This window comes from Saimiri boliviensis, chromosome 17, assembly GCF_048565385.1.
Source record: "Saimiri boliviensis isolate mSaiBol1 chromosome 17, mSaiBol1.pri, whole genome shotgun sequence".
Lineage (NCBI taxonomy): Eukaryota > Metazoa > Chordata > Mammalia > Primates > Cebidae > Saimiri > Saimiri boliviensis.
In genome coordinates this window covers 58,189,955-58,199,675 of record NC_133465.1, presented here as the reverse complement: position 1 = coordinate 58,199,675, position 9,721 = coordinate 58,189,955, and the positions used below count along the sequence as shown (strand labels likewise).

The 9,721-nt window shown below is 42.0% G+C and overlaps 1 protein-coding gene across 5 annotated transcripts in view; it reads right to left on the bottom strand.

The window, feature by feature from the left end:
* Positions 1-9,299, bottom strand: part of ARSG (arylsulfatase G) — a 146,281-nt gene extending 136,982 nt beyond the window's left edge. For 2 of the 5 annotated variants that reach the window (XM_074388886.1, XM_074388885.1), the window contains exon 1: positions 8,893-9,299. The gene's annotated coding sequence lies outside the window, so the exon portion shown is untranslated. The remainder of the gene's footprint in view (positions 1-8,892) is intronic. The other 3 variants (XM_039476888.2, XM_074388884.1, XM_003931795.3) reach the window with 3 other exon arrangements.
* Between the last annotated feature and the right edge of the window lie 422 nt (positions 9,300-9,721).

Sequence of the window (9,721 nt, the reverse complement as noted above, 5' to 3'; positions counted from 1 at the left end):
ACTTGAGGAATTTCTTTGATCAGAATTATATTTCATTAAACTGTTAAAGCATTTCTGATTTAAAGAAAAAAACATCTAATTGTTGAAGCATTTCTGTATTTCACATGGGGGAACAGAGACATTTATGTAATAGTGAGTTACAAGCTGCAATTTACATCTTCTATAACACTTGACTTTATTGTTCTAAGTTGCCAGAGGTATAGGGTAAGTGGTCATTGTTTGTTGTATTTTTTCTTTCTTTTCTTTCTTTTTTTTTTTTTTTTTTGGAGTTACACTACATGTATAGTATTTTTCACATTAGCAGTTTTCTGTAAAGAGGGCAAGTGTCAGGATAATGGGTGACTTTTTACTCACCTATTTTACCACAATCTCACCCTGCAGGTGATGGTCAATGCTTGCTGCTCCATCTTTATTCATCGTTAATGTTAATTTATGACAACTCAGGGGGAAAACATAACAAGCCTAGTTTGGTTACAGGTACACATAAGCTTGAATATTTCTCTGCACTGAAATGAAAGTGGCATAATTCATCACCACCTGCTACATTTTGTATAGCATTTTATTAGCCATAGAAATAGGACAATCTATAAAACTTTGGGAGGGTGGGGGAGGAAATGACAGTCTGTCAAAAACAGGCATACCTAAAACAAGGTGGATGTAGCAAATCTCTGTCACTGCTTGAGGAGAACTTTGAGCTTGTGGCAGTTTTGCAGACTTACATGACTTCAGCACTTTACAACGTATTTTTTACTATGAATGTTCAATACAATTTAATATTTATAACTATTTCTGAGGGATCTGCTCCATGTCTATTCTGTTATCTGCATGAAAACAAACTGTATGCCAATTTCAGTACGTCAATAATCAAGGTTTTAAATGTTTGGAGGAAAATAAAAACAAGATTGCTGATTTGTTCTGTATTAGTGACATTCTGGTACTTCTAGATTTGCAATAAATTTATGGCTTTTTTATTTAAAGAGACTGATTTTCTTCTGTTACAAGATCTTATTGACTCTCACATCGTTCCGTGTTTGATGCAATTAAAGTTATAAAAACTCACCAAAGATTCACTCCAAAGAAATAAGTTTTTAATGTTTATCTTTTGCAAAACCTTTTAACTCTACTAGAGACACATACAGTTTCCCAAGAAGTATCTGCTGAACTTATTTATTTATTGGAACAAAGTTTTGCTCTTACTGCCCAGCCTGGAGTGCAATGACACAATCTCAGCTCACTGCAACCTCCACCTCCCAGGTTCAAATAATTCTGCCTCCATCTTTCGAGTAGCTGGGATTACAGATGCCCGCCACCATGCCCAGCTAATTTTGTGTATTTTTAGTAGAGATGAGGTTTCACCATTTGGCCAGGCTAGCCTCAAACTCCCGACCTCAGGTGATCCACCTGCCTCGGTCTCTAGGTGCTGGGATTACAGGCGTGAGTCACCATGCATGGCCTGAACTTTATGTCTTTTTTTAATTTTTTGGGTCATTGAAAGCAGGATAATTTTATTTTATATTGAGTCTTCCATACAAATTATTTTAAAGCACCTTAAAAAAAAGACTAAATAATTCAAGGGAAGTATTAAGTAATGAATAACAGGAGAGAGAAATAAAAATTCAACAATATAATCAAATGAAGCATATTCTCATCTAAGAATTGAAATAAGAATTAAAGCAGTAATGGAATTTAATTATTACTGAGAAATACATGAATGGAAGGATATCATGGTAGAGTAAGCCTATCAAAAGTCATAAAGGCAAATAGTTAAAGACTACACTGTTACAGAATCGTTCTACAAACTGTTGTAACTTGCAAGTAAACAGCAGAAACTCTACATGCCAGGGGATGGCAAACTTTTTTCTGTAAAGGTCCAGATAGTAAATATTTAAAGCTTTGCAGGCCATGAGACTTCTGTCTAGTCAACTCTGCCATTGTGGGTCAAAAGCAGCCACAAACAATATATAAATGAATGAACATGGCAGTGTTTCAATGGAATTTTATTTATGGATGCTGAAATGTGACTTTCACAAGATTTTCATACAGGAATTTTTTATATTAATCACATAAAAATGTTAAAAAAAACACACATCATTAGCTCTCAAACTGAAATAAATAAGTAGTGGACTGGATTTGGCCTGTGGCCCACAGCTTCCCGCCCCTTCACCACACATCTGTAACAGGCACGGGTCAGTATCACCAGAAGCAAAACTCTGAGAACTAACAGTCCTGACCCATAGGAAAGGATACGTTGTGGTCAAAGTAATTCTTAGATCATAACTGCCCCAAAAGAGGAAAGAACAAGCAGCTAACACTTTTCTCTTTTTTTTTTTTTTTTTTTGAGACAGAGTCTTGCTCTGTCACTCAGACTGCAGTACAGGGGCACAATCTCAGCTCACTGCAACCTCCGCCTCCCGGTTCAAGCAATTCTCCTGCCTCAGTCTCCCAAGTAGCTGGGATTACAGGCGTGCAACACCACAGCCAGCTAATTTTTGTATTTTTAGTAGAGACAGGATTTTGCCTTGTTGGCCAGGCTGGTCTTGGACTCCTGACCTCAAGTGATCTGCCAGCCTAGGCCTCCAAAAGTGCTGGGATTGCAGGCGTGAGCCACCACACCCAGCCTTACAGTGAACACATTTGTTAATTGTGTTTTCATTTCCCCTGATTAAAAAGATTCTGCTTTAAGTTTGTTGACTTTCAAAAAGTTTCAGTACAAACCTTGTGTAGACTTTGTCTCTCCAGAAGTGAAATTATTCTAGTTATAAAAATGAGTTAAGATCATCTACTCTTTTAAGAACTGTGTATCTGTAACTAATGCAAAATGTATCTAAACCTTTTAACACAGTTATACATTTTATACTCCAATAACATATAATACAGCTTTTGAGCATTTATCTGCCTTTCTCTGAGCTTAATGCCTGGTGATAAAATAGAAAATTGATTCTATGGCCACGCGCAGTGGCTCACGCCTGTAATCCGAACACTTTGGGAGGCTGAGGTGGGCAGATCACGAGGTCAAGAGATCGAGACCATCCTGGCCAACATGGTGAAACCCCGTCTCTACTAAAAATATAAAAATCAGCTGGGCATGGTGGTTCACTCCTGTAATCCCAACACTTTGAGAGGCCAAGGCGGGCAGATCACTTGAGGTCAGCAGTTCAAGACCAGCCTAGCCCACATGGTGAAACCCTGGCTCTACTAAAAATACAAAAATTTAGCCAGGCATGGTGGTGCATGCCTGTAATTCCAGCTACTCGGGAGGCTGAGGCAGGAGAATTGCTTGAACCTGGGAGGTGAAGTTTGCAGTGAGTCAAGATCGCACCACTGCACCCCAGTCTGGGCGACACAGCAAGACTCTATCTCAAAAAATTAAAATTAAAAAAGAAATAAAGGAATCATTATCCTTATTTTTACAAGGTGGCAAATATGAAGCTCACAAATAGGGAACTAGAGTTCAGAAGCCATTGCCTTTACATCTTTAAATGGTGACCAGGTATGTTGGTTCATGCCTATAATTCCAGCACTTTTGGAACCCAAGGTGAGTGAATTGCTTGAGCCCAGGAGTTCAAGACCAGCCTGGCTCACATGGCGAAACAAAAATTAGCCACGTATGGTGGCTCAGGCCTGTAGTCCCAGCCACTCGAGAGGCTGAGGTGGGAAGATCACTCGAGCCCAGGAGACAGGTTGCAGTGAGTCCAGATGGCATCACTGCACACAGCCTCGGCAAAGAGTGAGACCCTGCCTCAGAAACATTTTAATAGTTATGCACATTACTTAAAATGACCTATTTAAGGAATTCAGACACGTTACACGCAAAATGATCACTTCTATAAGTATACATTGCATTGAGAAAAGAGAAGTGGCCCTTGTTTTCAGATTTGTGTTTATACCATAGCCTACAGCTGGTTGCATAAGTAAGGAAACTGGGTCCCTCTAGTGTTCAGTTCTCGTAATGACTCTCTAAAGGTGCAGAATAAGACAAAGTGGCAAAAGAACCTACAGCTTCGCTTTCCATGTAACAACTCACACCCAAATCAAAACTCCTTCAATGACTATCAGTTTCCTACAGGAAAAATTAGATGCCAAACCTCACGCCCAGAACATTTCACCAAATATTATTGAGAAAATACATATTGTGGCCACGCATTTGTACCATTTATATGCCTTCCCAGCAACTCAAGAACAAGCATACTAACTTCGCTAACAACTTATATACCTTAGAATTCAACCAAAACTTTAAGTACCTTCTCTGCACTGGCACCTCCCATTCTTAGTCCCAACTTGGTCCGTGAGCTCCTGATTTACATCTGCCTGTATGGCAGGGCATGGATGTAAACTAGGCATCTCCAACTTAAGATGTCCTCAGCAGAACTCCGGATCCTCCTCCTCAAACCCACTCCTCCACACGTGCAATTGGCTCTCCTTTCTAAATACATCCAGGAGCTGACTGCTTCTGCCAACTGCACCAGGACCCTTGGTCCAAGCCAATATCATCTTAGCTGGATTATGACAGTAGTCGTCTAGCTGGTCTGCCTGCTTCCACTCTCGCAACGTGCCACCCCCACCTTAATTTTCCACACAGCAGCCACAGTAATCCTCTTACAGCACAAGTCTGACATAAATCCTTAGCAATGGGCCCTGTGTGAACTGCCTGATGCTATTCCTTTTCTCTCTGCTCCTGCTACGCCAGCCTCACTGGTTTTTTTTTTTTTTTTTTTTTTTTTTTGAGACAGTTTTGCTCTTGTTGCCCAGGCTGGAGTGCAATGGCTCAATCTCAGCTCACTGCAACCTCCACCTCCAGGTTCAAGTGATTCTCCTGCTTCAGCCTCCCAAGTAGCTGAGATTACAGGTGCCCACTACCAAGCCTGGCTAATTTGTTTATTTATTTATTTATCTATCTATTTATTTATTTATTTTGTTTTTAGCAGAGACGAGGTTTTGCCATGTTGGCCAGGCTGGACTTGAACTCCTGATCTCTCAGGATCCACCTCCCTTGGCCTCCCAAAGTGCTGGGATTACAGGTGTGAGCCACTGCACCTGACCTCTCTTATTGTTCTTATTATTGCAAGCTTTAGGCACCAGTATTTGTGGTTCCCTTTGCTTGGTACTTCCCTGAGATGTGTACACAAGGTGACCCTTCAATTTGATCATTTCCAAATGCCACATCCCTAAGGAGGTATTCCTGTCTATCCTATTCAAAATGGTACTTTTTTCTATTTACTTTGACATTAGGTTATAACAGCATCCACTTTGGGTAGGCAGATTGCTTGAGCCCAGGAGTTTGAGACCAGCATGGTCAACATAGTAAAACCCCTCTCTACAAAAAATACAAAAATTAGACAGGTGTGGTGGCACGTGCCTGTAGTCCCAGCTACTTGGGAGGCCCAGGTGGGAGGACCACCTAAGCCCAGTAGGCAGAAGATACAGTGAGCCAAGATCACACCACTGTACTCCAGCCTGGGTGACATAGCAAGACTCTGTCTTAAAAAAAAAAAAAATTTAATAAGGCCAGGTATGGTGGTTCTCACCTGTAATTCCAGCACTTTGGGAGTCTGAGGCAGGCAGATCATGAGGTCAGGAGTTTAAGATCATCCAGATCAACATGGTGAAATTCCATCTCTACTAAAAATACAAAAATTAGCCAGGCATGGTGGCAAACACCTGTAATCAAAGCCACTCAGGAGGCTGAGGCAAGAGAATGGCTTGAATCCAGGAGGCAGAGGTTGCAGTGAGCAGAGATCGTGCCATTGTACTCCAGCCTGGGGCAACAAGAGTGAAACTCCATCTCAAAAAAAAATTTTTTTTTAATAAAATAAAGTATCTGTTTACTCCTTGACTCTCTGTCTCATCCACTAGTGTTTTAGGGTAGGAGTTCTTTGTTCACTGCTATATTCTCAAGGCTTTGAGTAGGACCTGGCACCCAGTAGGTGGTAGTCTATGAAAATAGTTGAAAGAAAAAACACATGAATGAACGAGTTACAGACTTTTTTCCCCTTTAGTTACTCAAGAGAAAAAAATTGTACCTATTGACAGTTACAGCTCAGGAGAGTCTGTGCTGCTGTGAAACAGCTGGATAACCACAGGACACGGAACACACTGTGTTCAGAATCCACCGGTTCAGCATCTGAGGAGGGATGGGCCTCAGAGTGTCCAGCAGTCGTGTCCTATATGGGTGGCTCAGCTGTAGAGAAGCAAAAACTGATCCATGAGCAGACCCTAAAGAAAACAGTGGGACGAAATCAATACTGGGGTAAGTATGGAGGTCTGCGAGTTTTAACATATTGCCCCAATAGATTTTGTTTTAACTATTTTCCAGTAGACATGCTTTTCATAATACTTTATTTTAATGCCTCAACTAGTTGCAAGACCTTTACTAACTAAATATTGTAACTCTTGGCTGGGCACGGTGGGTCATATCAGTAATCCCAGCACTTTGGGAGGCCAAGGCAGGCAGATTACTTGAGCTCAGGAGTTCCAGACCAGCCTGGGCAATGTGGAAAAACCCCATCTCTAAAAAAATAAAAATTAAAAAAATACACCAAGCATGGTGGTGCATACCTGTAATACCAGCTACTTGGGAGGCTAAGGTGGGAGGATCACTTCAGCCGGGGAGGTTGAGGCTGCAGTGAGCCATGATCATGCCACTGCACTCCAACTTGGGCAACAGAGCGAGACCCTATTTCAAAAATAAATAAATACCGCACCTCTCTTTTTTTGGTACTAAGGCAGAAGTACATAGACCGATTTCTCCAACTTTGAGCAACCCCAGATGACTCCACTTGAACAGAAAAGAAATTGAAAGTTTCATTGTGTATAACCCCTTATGTAAACAATCTGGGGGGAAAAGTGGTTAGGTTCTGGCTGGTGATATTTTACTTCAACGAGGTCATGTAGCACAGTGAAAACAACCGATAACTCCACAGTAGGGAGACTTGGGATCTGATCGCATTTTTGCCATTGGTTAAATGACACACAAGTTTACTCGGCTTCTGTAGGCACGCATCCTCCTCCATAAAATGGACTAAACAATCTCCACATTATTAATGCTTTGCGACTCCACTTTCCAAACATGGAAATGCATTTGAAGACAATACCAGGCCCTTGAAAATGAAGAGGGGAAGGTAAAAAACCATCTGCAAATGGGGAAAGGAGTCCCATTTAATAAATGGTGTTGGGAAAACTAGCTAGCCATGTGCAGAAAGCAGAAATTGGACCCCTTCCTGACACCTTACACTAAAATTAACTCCAGAAGGATTAAAGACTTAAACATCAGACCTAACACCATAAAAACCCTAGAAGAAAACCTAGGCAAAACCATTCAGGACATAGGCGTAGGCAAGGACTTCATAACCAAAACACCAAAAGCATTGGCAACAAAAGCCAAAATAGACAAATGGGACCTAATCAAACTCCACAGCTTCTGCACAGCAAAAGAAACAATCATTAGAGTGAATCGGCAACCAACAGAATGGGAAAAAATTTTTGCAATCTATCCATCTGACAAAGGGCTAATATCCAGAATCTACAAAGAACTAAAACGGATTTACAAAAAAAACCACAAATAAGCCCAATTCAAAAGTGGGCGAAGGATATGAACAGATGCTTTACAAAAGAAGACATACACGAGGCCAACAAACATATGAAAAAGTGCTCATCATCACTGATCGTTAGAGAAATGCAAATCAAAACTACGTTGAGATATCATCTCACACCAGTTAGAATGGCAATCATTAAAAAATCTGGAGACAACAGATGCTGGAGAGGATGTGGAGAAACAGGAACACTTTTACACTGTTGGTGGGAGTGTAAATTAGTTCAACCATTGTGAAAGACAGTGTGGTGATTCCTCAAGGACCTAGAAATTGAAATTCCATTTGACCCAGCAATCCCATTACTGGGTATATATCCAAAGGATTATAAATCGTTCTCCTATAAGGACACATGCACACGAATGTTCATTGTAGCACTGTTTACAATAGCAAAGACCTGGAACCAACCCAAATGCCCATCAATAATAGGCTGGACAGGGAAAATGTGGCACATATACACCATGGAATATTATGTAGCCATCAAAAATGATGAGTTCGTGTCCTCTGCAGGGACATGGATGAACCTGGAAACCATCATTCTCAGCAAACTGACACAAGAGCAGAAAATCAAACACCGCATGTTCTCACTCATAGGCGGGTGTTGAACAATGAGAACACATGGACACAGGGAGGGGAGCACTACACACTGGGGTCTGTCGGGGGGAAACAGGGGAGGGACAGTGGAGGGTGGGGAGTTGGGGAGAGATAGCATGGGGAGAAATGCCAGATATAGGTGATGGGAAGGAAGGCAACAAATCATACTGCCACGTGTGTACCTATGCAACAATCTTGCATGTTCTTCACATGTACCCCAAAACCTAAAATGCAATTTTTAAAAAACCATCTGCAACAGAATAGTATCAAGCTTTTAAAGAAACGAATTAACACTGAAGCCAGAGGACCTTACAGTGTCTACACCCTTTCAACTTGAATGTCAGCACTGGCTGTACTACCAGAAGACTTGCATGACCTTTTCCTGAAATAAGCCTCGTCTCCTAGTAACTCAATATCCTGGGTACATTTTTCCAGGTAGACTAGAGTTCGGTACTGGTCTAGAGCTGCACTGTCCAATACAGTAGCCACAAGCCACATGGGGCTGTTGAGCACTTGAAAATGTGGCCAGTTGGAAGTAAGATGCACAAAAAAAAAAAAAAAAAAAAGGATCTAATTCATTCAGCATTGATATTGATTGCAAGTTGAAATAGTATTTTGGATGCATTGGATTACATAGAATATACTATTAAAATTAACTCCACCTGCTTCTTTATGCATTTGCTAATACGACTACTAGAAAAATTACGCTTACCTATGTGGCTTGTATTATGTTTCTATTGGACAATGTTACTCTAGATATCAGCATCTAGAAAGTGACTGAGATTCAAACTCTTCAATGAAGCGCTTTTTAAATGCTCTACCCGAGAGATGATTCCACTCACTGCTCTGCTGCCATCATGGTCCTGACTTTCCAAGGCCGTGCCCAGAGTGCGGCACACGTGGCTCTTCCACAGAGGCGGGCCCGCACGTCAGGCTGCAGTGGAGGAGGTTACCCTGGGTCGCTGACGCCAGGGGAGGCCAAGCAACCGACCCCACACTGCTGAACCCCGCCGGGGGAAGTCCCCGGGCGCGGAAACAGGTGGCGCGCCGGCGGCTCGCAGCTGCTGGGCCCGCGCGCTCGCACCCGCCTGGGCGCAGCCGGGAACAGCGACGCGCTTCCTGCCCGGGAAGGGCCCGAGCGCAGTGCAGGCTATAGCGGTCCCGCAGCTGCCTGCTTCGATTTTAGCACTCCTGCTCCCAAGGGGGAGCAACGCGGCTCTCTGTCCCTCGTAGGGCTTGAAATGTAAACTATTCATATCAGGGGAATGTGTGTTTCAAAAAGCAAGCTGAACAAGAACTGACGGGTAATCTTCGCCAAATTCTCCTATTTAACCCTCACCGTGAAAAGCCTGAGACCTGAAAAAAATCTCTTGACTGGACAGACAGTAACTCCACCAGTGCCCGGGATCAGAATCTATGACATAAATGAACGGCATTCCAAATTCACTGATTTCTAAGAGTATTTAGACAGTAGAAAATTATTAATCCTCTTAATTAGCTCAATACTTTGTTCATTCAGCATTTGCAGAGCAAGATGTGCT